At 42.5% G+C, this 12,047-nt stretch overlaps 1 protein-coding gene across 2 annotated transcripts in view; it reads left to right on the top strand.

The window, feature by feature from the left end:
- The window catches only part of JARID2 (jumonji and AT-rich interaction domain containing 2), a 228,380-nt gene that overhangs the window by 163,300 nt on the left and 53,033 nt on the right, over nt 1–12,047 (top strand). The window lies entirely within an intron of this gene.

The raw sequence follows: 12,047 nt of genomic DNA, 5'->3' as shown, positions 1-12,047 counted from the left end.
TGAACAGCCCCAGTTCCCTCAGCTGCTCCTCATCAGACTTGTGCTCCAGACCCCTCACCAGCTTCATTGTTCTTCTCTGAACTCTCTCCAGCACCTCAATGTCTTTCCTGAGGTGAGGGGCCCAAAACTGAACACAGGATTTGAGGTGCAGCCTCACCAGTGCTTAGTACAGGGGGACAATGACTTCTCTGGTCCTGCTGGTCACACTATTCCTGATACAAGCCAGGATGCTGTTGGCCTTTTTGGCCAGCTGGGCACACTGCTGGCTCATATTCAGCTGCTGTCAATCAACACCCCCAGATCTGTCTCTGCCAGGCAGCTTTCTAGCCACTCTTCCCCAAGCCTGTAGCGCTGCCTGGGGTTGTTGTGACCCAAGTGCAGGACCCGGCACTTGGCCTTGTTGAACCTCATACAATTGGCCTCAGCCCAATGACCCAGCTGCTCCAGATCCCTCTGTATGGCCTTCCTACCCTCAAGTGGTACTGGCAGGCCTAGTTTGGTATAGCTCTTCTGGTGATACCTAGTGAGCCTGGAGAGGGAAGAGCCAGCAGCTTACTTAAACCCTGCGCGGTCACGTCTTGCAATTTTTTTGGAAGGTGTTTGGTTTGGTTTTGAACCTCTGTGCAATTATTTATTGAAGTGTTGAGGGATTCAAAACTGTGTGCGTGTTGGGACATGTGGTTGTTCTGACTTCTGTCCAGATATATCTGTCCAGCCCTGGCTGTTGCAATGCTCACAATGAAATGCAATGTACAATTACATGGAAATAAGAGCACGCTCACAGGGTGTAAGTTCAGCACTTCAGAAATTGTTTAGTGATAAGATCCTGGACAGTAAATCCCCATGATTGTGTTATTTGTTTGTTTGTTCGTTTGTTTGTTTTTTAAGTTGTGACTATCTTACCTCCTAGTCCTTTAATATGCTCTGATGATATAGTCTCTGCATTGATGATCAAAGCTTTTCTTCGGCAGGGGAGTCTTCTCCAGGACTGGTGGGAAAACAGCTCTGTGGTCATTTCTGTGTCCTTGTCCCACCATATCCAGCAGCAGTGTCAGAAGCACAGTGTAGATTTGTCATACCATGTCAGTGTGTACTTTCATTTTCTATTTTTAAACAATGAAATTTAAAAATGCCGTCACCAGTACAAGTTCACTTTCAGTACCCTGCTGGGTTTATTTTAAGCAGCAGCAGCTGAATTCTGTGAGTGATGGAGGAGTAGTGTCATGTGACAATGTGGAAGAAAGGCCCTTCTTGATGTGCATAAGGTCCCGTAAGTAGGAATATAAGTCCCATTTAGTGGGCCTTCTGCTACTTGTCAGAAAATCTAATGATTCACATTACTTATATTTACGTATTTTTTTTTAGCATCCCTTAGTTTCAGAGGGAGATAATTTAACCAAGATGACCTGCTTGGTTTCATTATCCAGAATACTAGGGGCTTTAGACATATTTTTAATTAGTTTGTTTTTTTGAACCCTTGATTTGATAATACAATGTAATAATTACTTCTTAAAAGGTAAGTGGAGCACAATGAAAAAGCTGTAACAGTTGATGAATATCTGAGCACCCTGGAGTACATCTAACTGACCAGACTTGGCAAGGCTACCCTCCTTTCTATTACTTCACAATCATTTTTTCACTTTTTTTTTTTTAATTTTGACCTAGAATTTCCAGCACAAGAAGGAAGGGAATAGCACTGGTATCTCTGAAGTGTTTGTCTGCAGTGTTCTTATCTTTAAGAGAACAGAACCTTCTTGAGATGCCACTGGTGGAGAAGCAAAATATGTATTTTCTGTTACTTTAAAAGCTACCTACTCCCATTCTGGTGCTCTTTGAAGGAGCCTGTATGCCCTTTGCCAGAGGCATAATTAGCATCTTTCAGCAGCGCATGTAGATCTGAGTGTGTCATCTCTGTGCGGTTGTACAACCCCTTTCACTTTTACTGTATTTTCTGCTTATGATAAAATTTTTAATAGCTTCTGTTTTGGTGCATTTGAGTTACCTTTACTCTCCATAATTATTTACAGGTTAAAAATATTGTGAGTGGAATAACATAGGGCTAAAGGAGGAAGGAGAAACAACTCCCTGTGCGCAACAGATCTTTGGCAAAAGGTGGTAACAGGAAGGCTGTGATTAGGTGTCTACATTTTAAGCAGTTTTCCCATTACCAGTTTTCTAATTAAGCCGGGCCTCTGGGAGTTACTTGCTAGAGTATTTCAGGGTTTCCTAAATAAAGGTGTTTTAATTGAGATCTCACAGATTGAGTTTTCAGGCTCTTCTAACTAACAACTGTACTGCAAAACGTGTGACTGTTCGTTTTCTTTGAGTACTGCAATGATTTAACGATCTGATTATTTATTACAATTGAGCAAAATCAAAATAGAAAATCTCACTATATCACTATATACTGAAGTTTGTCCAAACTTCAGTAACTTTGAAGTATCAGTGCCCATGTCCTCTCGCAGTTTACTTTTAAACAGGCTTTTTATTTTTTAAGCACCTTGTTTGGATGGAAGCCTCGGGGGCCTTGGATCCCAGGCTTCTCTTTTGAGCCGTAATAGGAGTTGCCTGTGCCTGTAGGTACCTGCAGAAGTTTTCCATTACAACAGGAGAGCCTCCAGAATCAAACCTTGGGAGTTCTTAATTTTGGGCATGTTAAAAACCAACTGTTAATTTGCCTAATTTTTAACAAGGTGGAAGGTGCGCTTGCCTGGTTGTTTGGTATCAATAGGTACAGTCTCAACTGGAGAGCCGGTGACTGCATCAGTCACGTTCTTGGAGCACCAGCCTTCCAAAGGAGCATGTTACCACTGTGGAGGCATACTCACAAGATCAGAGTAAGCACATTAAATAAATAGCACAGCAACTTGAAATGCTTTGAGGAGAGACTGGGTCTGTTCAGCCTGGAGAAGAGAAGGCTGAGAGGGGATCTTATCAAGGGTGGGTGTCAGGAGGATGGGACCAGACTCCTTTCAGTGGTGCCCAACGATAGGATGAGGGGCAGTGGGCACAGACTGAAGCACAGGAGGTTCCATCTGAATATGAGGAGAAACTCCTTTACTTTGAGGGTGCCAGAGCACTGGAACAGGCTGCCCAGAGAGGCTGTGGAGTCTCCTTCTCTGGAGACATTCAGAACCCACCTGAATACATTCCTGTGTGATCTGCTCTGGGTGAACCTGCTTTAGCAGGTGGGTTGGACTAGATGATCTCCACAGATCCTTTCCAACCCTCATCCTTCTGTGACTCTGTGAAATGCTGGCACTGTCCAAAAATGTCAGCTGCTTGCAGTCTGGGTAGTTTTTATAATTCCAAAATAATATTAAAACATGCTGACATACAATAATTTGTTTAAAGTACTGGAAGAAGACCATTAATTTTGTTGTTAAATCATATGGTGTTTGAGACTGAAATTTCAGGATGGATTGAAAACACAAGAATAAATTTTGGGGTGTTGAATCTTAATCGCACAAACCATTCAATAAAAATAAGTTTGCATTTAGCAACTAATCTCACAATTTTGAAGTTCTTTTTTAAAGTTAGGTGTAACATTGAAATGTAAAACATGAGATATTCCTCATGTGCAGTCATTGAGTCCACCTGTGGAATACGCTGCTCTGGGCTGCTAAGTAACTCTTGCTGTGATTTAGGACAGGAGTAATTTAATCAGTGGGGGCAGGGAGGAGTGAATATGCAGACTCACAGTGAACAGCACATGGATGAGTTACACAGAGACAACCTGGCCACCAACACCAGGCGATTGCTCCTTCCCAGGGAACAGGAGTGCTGCTGGAAGGCCACCCCTCTTTCCAGACATGCAGCGGAGTTTGTACTTTCCCATCAGCGTGTGCCTACAGGGAGATTTAGGAGGTGGGCAGAGCTGCTGAGTGCAAGATAGAGTAGCCTGTATGGAGTCCTACAGCTGAATCAAAGGTTTTTTCCCCTGCTCTTCCTGTTTTGGGGCCCCTTTCTGATGTTAATGATTCCAATATCTACCCCTGCAAAAGGCCACAGGATGAAATTGTTGCAACGGGAGACTAATCTTGTTCAGCCTTTGTATTTGCCACAGACTCGCTCCGAGTACCTTGGTGAGCTGCTTAGTTTTTCTACCAAATGAGGGTAAATATTTAGCTCTCTATATAGGTATTGGCAGGTCTGGATTTTTCATTATGGATGAGCCACTGGCACAAAATCTGAGTGCTGTGATGGCAGCAGCAGCAGCAGCACTTCAAAAGCCCGCTGCCCATGGTTTTCAGTGCCCGGGTGGGCAATGTAAAGTGTTCTGGCAAAGGCAATTTCTGCCCAGCCTCCCAGCCAGAAACCTGTGAGCCTGCCTCTGTAGTCTGTGATCCTCCCATGGATTCAGTGCTCCCCAAAAGGCTTATTTTTTGCTAGGGATGGTGCTCGGGATCTCTTGGGTATGAAACGTGGCCTTTGGGGAATGGCAGTGTGATGGTTTGGGACTTGCAGACTTGTCTTGTTGATGATGGAGGGGAAAATAAAGTTGGGGTCGAAGTGTATGTGCAAAGGGTTGGTTTTGGGGTTCACTACCAAATCTAGGTGGGTTAGTGGAGGTAAATTGCTCTGAGATTGTCAGATATGAATTGTAGATGTGAGAAGCACTTTTTTTTTTTTTTTTTAAATATTCAGTAGTATTCAGTACGCTGGCATGTGCTTTGTTAACTTTGGAAAGTGAACCTTTTTTTTCCTGCAGATTCACACATTTCCCTAACCTTACTCCATTTCCCTAGAAAAGGATCAATTTCCTTTGGCTTTCTGGTTTTAGCTCTACTGCTTTGAAGAATGGACAGAGAAGAACGTGGGGTTTATGTCACTACACAAGCCAATAAGTTAGCCATAACATTAAGCAGCTTGTGATTCATACAACGGCAGAGGAAGAGGGAGTTTGAGCGCTGGTGTGTTTGAGTTCTGTTTTATTTCTGTTCTTGGGGCCTTGGGACGGCCTTTTCCTCCCTCTTGCTCAGGCACCCAAGGAGCTCCCCCTGGGACTGTTCCCGCAGGTGGAGTCGGACAAGTGAGAGACAATAGCTCTTTCCTATGCAGTTCATTCTCTTTTAGCCTTGCTCTGTTAAATGTCCATAAAGCACAGACATAAATTACATTTATTTGCACTTCAGGGACTTGGCGCTGTCCTGCCAAAACATAAGAAATAGGACGCATAATAAATGAGAAGCAGGCCCTAAATTTTAAGCATTGAGATGCCAGTACATTGGGAGCATTTGAGAGGCAAGGTTTTTCCACCTGCATACAGCCCCAAAATGGGGCCATGTGTCAGAGGAGATGCCAAATCTCTGGACGCGGCTCATTGTAGAGCTTGGCACGCTGCGTTTTCACTGGGGCAGGCTTAAGTCCTGCATACCTTGACCTGCCCCATACTTAAATCATTCTGGTGTCTTAAATTGTTTTAAGATTTTTCCAAAGCACATCTGGGTTATGTTTAATTGTTAGCAGGAAAAAGAGAGAGGAGCTAGAGGGGGAGTTGGTGTAAATAATTCATGGAGAAGAATCCTCCAATTTTGCAGAAACCACAGCCCAAATTACAGAGAAGGCTCTTGGATTGAGATGATTTTTGTTGTGGTTGTAACATACCAGGGTTTGAATTCTGTCCAGATGAAAACATTTGGTTTGTACTTCAGTAAATATTGCAGAAACACTGCCAGCTAATTCTGAAGAGTAATGAAATAGTGCTTTTGGCAAAGTGCATGCACTTTCCATACTTCTGATTCCACTTTTCAGATCCAAATTCAGAGTTTTTTTTAATATGTTTAGCTAGTCCAAGACAAAAGTTAATGTAATGAGAAACAAAACATACCATAATTTAGGAGGGAAAATTACACATTTGTCAAATAAAAAAAATTTAATAACCTCATTAGTCAAATAAAATGGCTGCAAAAGAGTACAGTTTATTCTATTAATCAGGCACTTGCTGCTGAGGTCGATGCATCAGTGAGTACAGGTTGCATTAAGCATCAATTCTACCCACTGTTAGTAGCACACTGGAATTTTGCACGTGCGAAGGGTAATGTCTTGCCGAGAAAACTGCTAAAAGCCGCACCATGACTTAAAAAAACGTAACTTACTTTGTACTTATTGTTGTATAAGCATCAAATTATTATAATAGAGGACATAAAATACATTTGTCATCCTTTCATATGCATTAGGCAGCACTTTGTGTATAGTTGTGGTAATTGTTTTTCCTATATAGTTAGGTTTTCTTTTGTGTTGCTCTCACAATAGGAGGGAAGACAAAAATATTCAAGAGAGAATTTCAATAATGACAGTGCGGATACTGATGGAAACAGTTGCCAAACATACTTCAAACCTCATTTTTTAAAGAACTGGATAACCTCCCTTTTCATAATAACTCATAGCTCATTGTAACCATGATGAGTGCATTTAAAAAAGAAAAATCACCATTAATGATTCTCTCAAAATTTGTCACGCACAGCGGTTTCCCATCAGAGGAGCAGTAAGCCCTGCTCCACTGCTGGGGAGGAGCGGGTACCTGGGCTTTTGTTAGCTGTCTGAGCTTTCTCGAGGGGCTCACAGTCCCCTTAGTCAGTCAGAGCAAGTTGGCACACTTCCAAAATTGTGTGATGAGGGCCAGCTTTGGCCATTTGGCCTTTCCTAAGTGATTTGGGAGAGGGCTGGGAAGTTCCTTCCAGGCTGCTGTCTGGCCTTGGCTGTGACTCTTCTGCTTTTGACTGTGAAATAACAGTAACTTGTTAAGTGGGAAGAGGTGAGTGACACGTGTCCAAATCAGAGCTGCAGGTCAACAGCACTATCAGACACATACTCCTGTTAAAGCTGCTCTTTACTGTATTTAATGCCAGTAATTCTTTCAGCATTTTCCTGATCCTGTTGTTCATGCATCCTGTGTCATCTGCTCCAGTCCTAGCACATCTCTTCGGCTCTGCGGCTGCTGCATCCCCTTTCTTTCAGCCGACTTCTCCTGCCGTGGCTTCTCCTTCCTGCCCATATTGTTTTGATTGCCTTGTCCTGTTATTTGGTGGTGGCACGTGCTTTTATGCAAATACCGATGCAAAACAAATCAACTGTCTTGGGGAGGGGGGGGGAAACGCAGTTAGGAAGTGTGTGGCTAGACATCATCAGGACAGAATGTAAAACATACAGCTCCTGCATGAGATTGGGAGCATACTACATTTTATGTTTCGTTTAATAACATGAATTGATATATTAACCTATACATTCAATAAGAGAAAGTGTGCATAGAAATTTTCCAAATCTTTACTTAAGAGCTTGTAACATTACATTACAGTTACAACATTTATTAATGGACTTTCATTTCCTTACCCTGGGATTTTAATCTGAATCAGTTCCCTGATGCGATTCACCACATGGCCCCACCAAAAAAAAAAAACCCCGAAATTATACTGCCACAGTTGAGGTGGTGGCACAGGAGTAAGAACAGTAAGAACAAGAGACCAGATGGGGGTAGATGGTCTCTAGACCATTTTTGATGCCAAGAAAAATGTCTACACAGGCACAGACAGTCTAGATGTTTCCTTGTATGAAATGTCTTCTAATTAAGAGGTGGAAAGTAATTTTGTTTGTTTGTTTGTTTTCTAGACTACCATCAGATTTACTGAGCAAGCGTGTTTTTTGTATGTGTGGCCGGGTGGGTTCCTCAATGTGGAAGGCTGCTCCCTTGTGCTCCCCCTTTGTCCGCTGCAGTGCCCGTGGTAGCAGCTGCCTGCACAACTTGGGGGCTCCCAGCACAGGAGGAGACTTGTAAAATTCAATACAGCCACAGGCTCTCATAACTCCCTTGCAGATATTTCTGCTGTTTTCCTGGGTATGGAAAACGAGGAATTGGGGAATTAAATACCTGGAGTGCCAAGACCTGGCATGCACCACCTCCCGGGCACAGATATTACCATCTATCTAGAGCATTGCAACTCTTTTGCTGTTGGTTATTTAATTAAATTCTAATGTTGCACTTTAAATTGCCCAGGATAGGCTCTGAGAATCACGCCTTGGTGGTGGGGATGGCAAGAGGAAGAGGAGGGATGATTGTTTGTCTTTGCCTTTGCTGTCTGCCTGACAAAATGTGTGCAAGAATAAACTGGCAGAGCTGCCTCGTGTGTTTCTGTTGCTGAGTGTGTCCAGCTAGAGACAAAAATGTGCAGAATAGTGTGTTGTAAATTAAAAAAAAATGAAGCATCTACAACTGTATGTTCCGTAAATGTGTGTGTATGTATGTGTCTGGTGAACCTGCAGTTTTCTTTATTCTCATGCCATTTTGGAGGGGTTTTATCATGCTGTCATACATCATTTTCATGATAAGTATCTGTTATACATGGAGAAACTTGAGAGCAACAACTCTCAACGATGTCTGTCTGTAAGGAAAAACACCGTGTTCTTAACTTGAGATGAAGACAGGCCAGATTTATGAGGAAGGGTAACATATTTTGTTAGACCAACTGATTTAGCTGGAAAAAACATACCAGCTCTTGAGCGTGCATTCTTCTCCACATCTCCAATGGTCTTAGACATTTGTGGCTACAATAACACTACTTAGTATTGTTTATATAAATTAGCAGCTTTAAGTAACAAGCGGAGTCCTCTGCAGAGGTGGGCTGTGGCATCATGCACCCGTCCTGTCCTGATCTTGGAGATAATGAGGGGTATTTAGGACAGGAATACTTTATTATAATAAAGAAGGTGAGCGATCACCTAGCTTCTACTCTTAATGGTGCAGCTTTGCCCCTAAGAGCTTGATTAGTTCTTCAGTTGTGAGAATTCTGAGGTTTTATTTCCCTGAGAGAAGTTTTGAGGGGTGCTCTTAGCTCTTTGGTTGGCGTAAACCACAGTGCATGTCTACTGCTCACACTTTACCTAATCAACATAACTGTCATTCTTTTAGCTTCAATGAAATCACAGCGCACTTACACAGGCTTGCCTTTCCTTCAGTTTGCCCATAAAGGGAACTTGCAGTGTCTTGAGCTTGAGAAGCCCGTTTCAGTATTTTAAACTAGGGTTTTCTTAGCCTTTTGGACATGTTTAGCTAAATAGACTTAAAGTGAAAGTGCTTTTAACCAGCTCAACCCACAGGTGTGCACAAATTCTCAGTATTTGAGGCTATTCCAGAACCGAGATCTTATATAAAAAGTATTTCTAATATAAAAAATAAACAAGAAAACTCAATTTATTTCAGTGTCTTCCATCCGTAACAATGCTTAAATAGAACAAAAAAGTGTGAGTCCAGCCTTTTTCTTTCTGTTTTGCAAGTCAACTTGAATAAATGTGTAGGAAAAGCTGGGGGGAGAAGGAGGGGAGGAGGTGACCCAGACTGAACACCAGCTTTCCTCTGAGGTCTCATATTGCAGAGCACTTAGGTCAGTGAAGTGAGGGCTAGCAGGACTCTACTGTGTTATTGGACATTGCTGGTCTAATTTATCTGGAAATGTACTTCCCAAACAGTCCCAGCTGTCCCAGGAATGCAGTTTAACCATTGTTGTTCATAGTACTCAATTGGAAAGAATTAAAAAATGTCATTTGGACCAAAGATTTATGCATGGAGATTACAGTGATGGAATACCAGGAGTTAGGTGAGGTTTGTATCTGCTCTATCATTTGGCTTAGACTATTCCTCTTTTCCAAGTGGAATCACACAGTACTCTATTTTATTCTGTACTTTTAAAAAAGAAAAAAAAGAGGGAAAAAAAAATGCTATTGTAGTAGCAGCATTTGGTTGCAGATGGTATTTTTTTTGCTGGTTGCTGTTGCAAGCAGCTGACAAAAAAGCTCGGGGATGTGGAACTCTGGAGAAGATGAGGCTTAGAGAACAGACACAATATCTGGTCTCCTATTTTAGTGTCTCAGAAGGATAAGATTTCTGAGTATTTCTCTGATTATAATAGATTTCAGTCTGTGTTTGAAACTAATTTTGAGGGTTCCTAACAGTAATATTCTTTTACTGCCATCATTTGTCGATGCATTAATGCACTGATGGTGCCAGACTTTAGGTCTTGATTAGAACTGATGCACAGCACAGACTCGCAGAGCTAATAATTTCTGAACCCATACCACAGACTTGGATACCTAGGGGGAAGAAAAAAGACAATTTACTTTTCAAGCAGAACCATCCTGGATTATCTGTTTTGGGGTCTTCTAGATAGTTGCTGTTGAGAGTTAAAGAAACTTCCCCCCCTGCAGAAGAATTAATGTGCCTCTTGCTTGCTATGGCTGATTGCTTAGACGGTGTCAAAAAGTTCTGTGCTTGCATAAAAATGCAAAGATTTTTGTTTCCATAAGTCGTTACAGCTCCCATGCCTTGAAAGATGTCAGCGATCTTAATTTGGTCATTAGTCTATATAAATATGAAAGTTGTGTCATGCAAAAGGCTTTCCCCCTAGGATAACGATATGTGTCCATATGTTTATGTCTAGGTTGGATAGATTAACATATAAGTTATTTGAAGGGAGAAGAATCAGCATGCCTTAGATGCTGCTGGAGCACCTCCCCTAGCTGTCCCAGGGCCACCACTGATGCACAGCACAGGATGCCGGTGGGGAGTTCCTCTCCGCTTCTTCCCAAGGCAGCCCCAGTCCCAAAGGGGCCATTACAGAGACCAAGAGCAAAGGTCTTTACAGCTGGGGGCCGAGCCCCACACAGCTGCTCACTTGTTCCCCCACAATGGGACTGGGGAGAGAATTGGAAGGGTAAAAGTGCAAAAACTCATGGGTCGAGATAAAGACAGTTTAATAGGCAATGAAAAAGTTGTGAGCGCAAGCAAAGCAAAACAAGGGATTCATTCACCGCTTCCCATGGGCAGGCTGGTGGTCAGCCATCTCCAGGAAAGCCGGGCTCCTTGGCATGTAACAGTGACTTCAGAAGACAAACATTCCCCCCCACCCCGCTTCCTCCATCTTCCCCTAGCTTTTATTGCTGAGCATAATGTCCTGTGGTCTGGGATATTCTCAAGGAAATATCTCAAGGGTGGATGTCAAGAGGATGGGACCAGACTCCTTTCAGTGGTGCCCAGCGATAGAATGAGGGCGACATGCGCAGACTGAAGCACAGGTGGTTCCACCTGAATATGAGGAGAAACTTTTCACTTTGAGGGTGACAGAGCAGATGATCTCCAGAGGTCCCTTCCAACCCCAACATTCTGTGATCCCTTTGGTCCATTTGGGTCAGCTGTCCTAGGTGTGTCCCCTCCCAACTTCTTCTGCCTACACCCCTCTGCCCCGCTAAAATATCCCTGTGTTAGCAACACTGTTTTGGTCACAAATCTAAAACATAGCACCATACAAACTACTAGGAAGAAAGTTAACTCTATCCCAACCAAAATCAGTACACTTAGGAAAGGATGGCTTATAGCTAAAATAGTCTATTAGTCTGTACCAGTTTTTGTGCCATATTTAGGTATTCATTCGTTAAAATGTAATTTTTGTAGTTAAGAGTATTTTGTGCAAACCTAGTGGGAGAAGAAGATATGCAACCCAATAATAAGCTTTAGTTAGTTGTTGGCAGTGGCAACACCAATAGCTCTAAAACCAAACAAAATGCAGAATTGCTGTTCTGAAGAGGTTGAAGCCGGAAGTGTTTCCTAAGGAAGCATCAGACAAACTGGCACTACCTTGTGTTGTTGGTCTGTAGCCCAGCTCTCTCTGTCCATTGTCTTATTTAGCCAGAGGAAGACAATTGAACCGATGACTCCCCATTCACTTTTACTGATTTTCTATTTTTTCCCCTTCTTGACCCAAGAAATCTCTTTGTGAATGAGTAGAAGGTTCCTGGGGCACCTGTCCTTCCAGAGGATAGACAGAAGACTCATTTTGAAGTGGAAACTAACACCAGGCATAAGGGAACACGTCAATTATGTGTCAGCAGTATTTGCACATTTAAAAATAATTATTAGATGGCTACAGTCATGTCGTGTGTCTTGGTTCAATACAGAGAAACCTGTATACTGTTGTATGACACATATAAAAGAAATTTTGTGCAAGAGTTAGGTTTAAATTACAGCCCTGTGTTGTTGTTGGGCTTGTGAATCCTCACTT

The sequence above is a fragment of the Streptopelia decaocto genome, assembly GCF_964273445.1.
Source record: "Streptopelia decaocto genome assembly, chromosome: 2".
Taxonomy (NCBI): Eukaryota; Metazoa; Chordata; class Aves; order Columbiformes; family Columbidae; genus Streptopelia; species Streptopelia decaocto.
The sequence above is the reverse complement of the archived record's forward strand: the minus strand, read 5'-3'. Positions and strand labels throughout refer to the sequence as shown.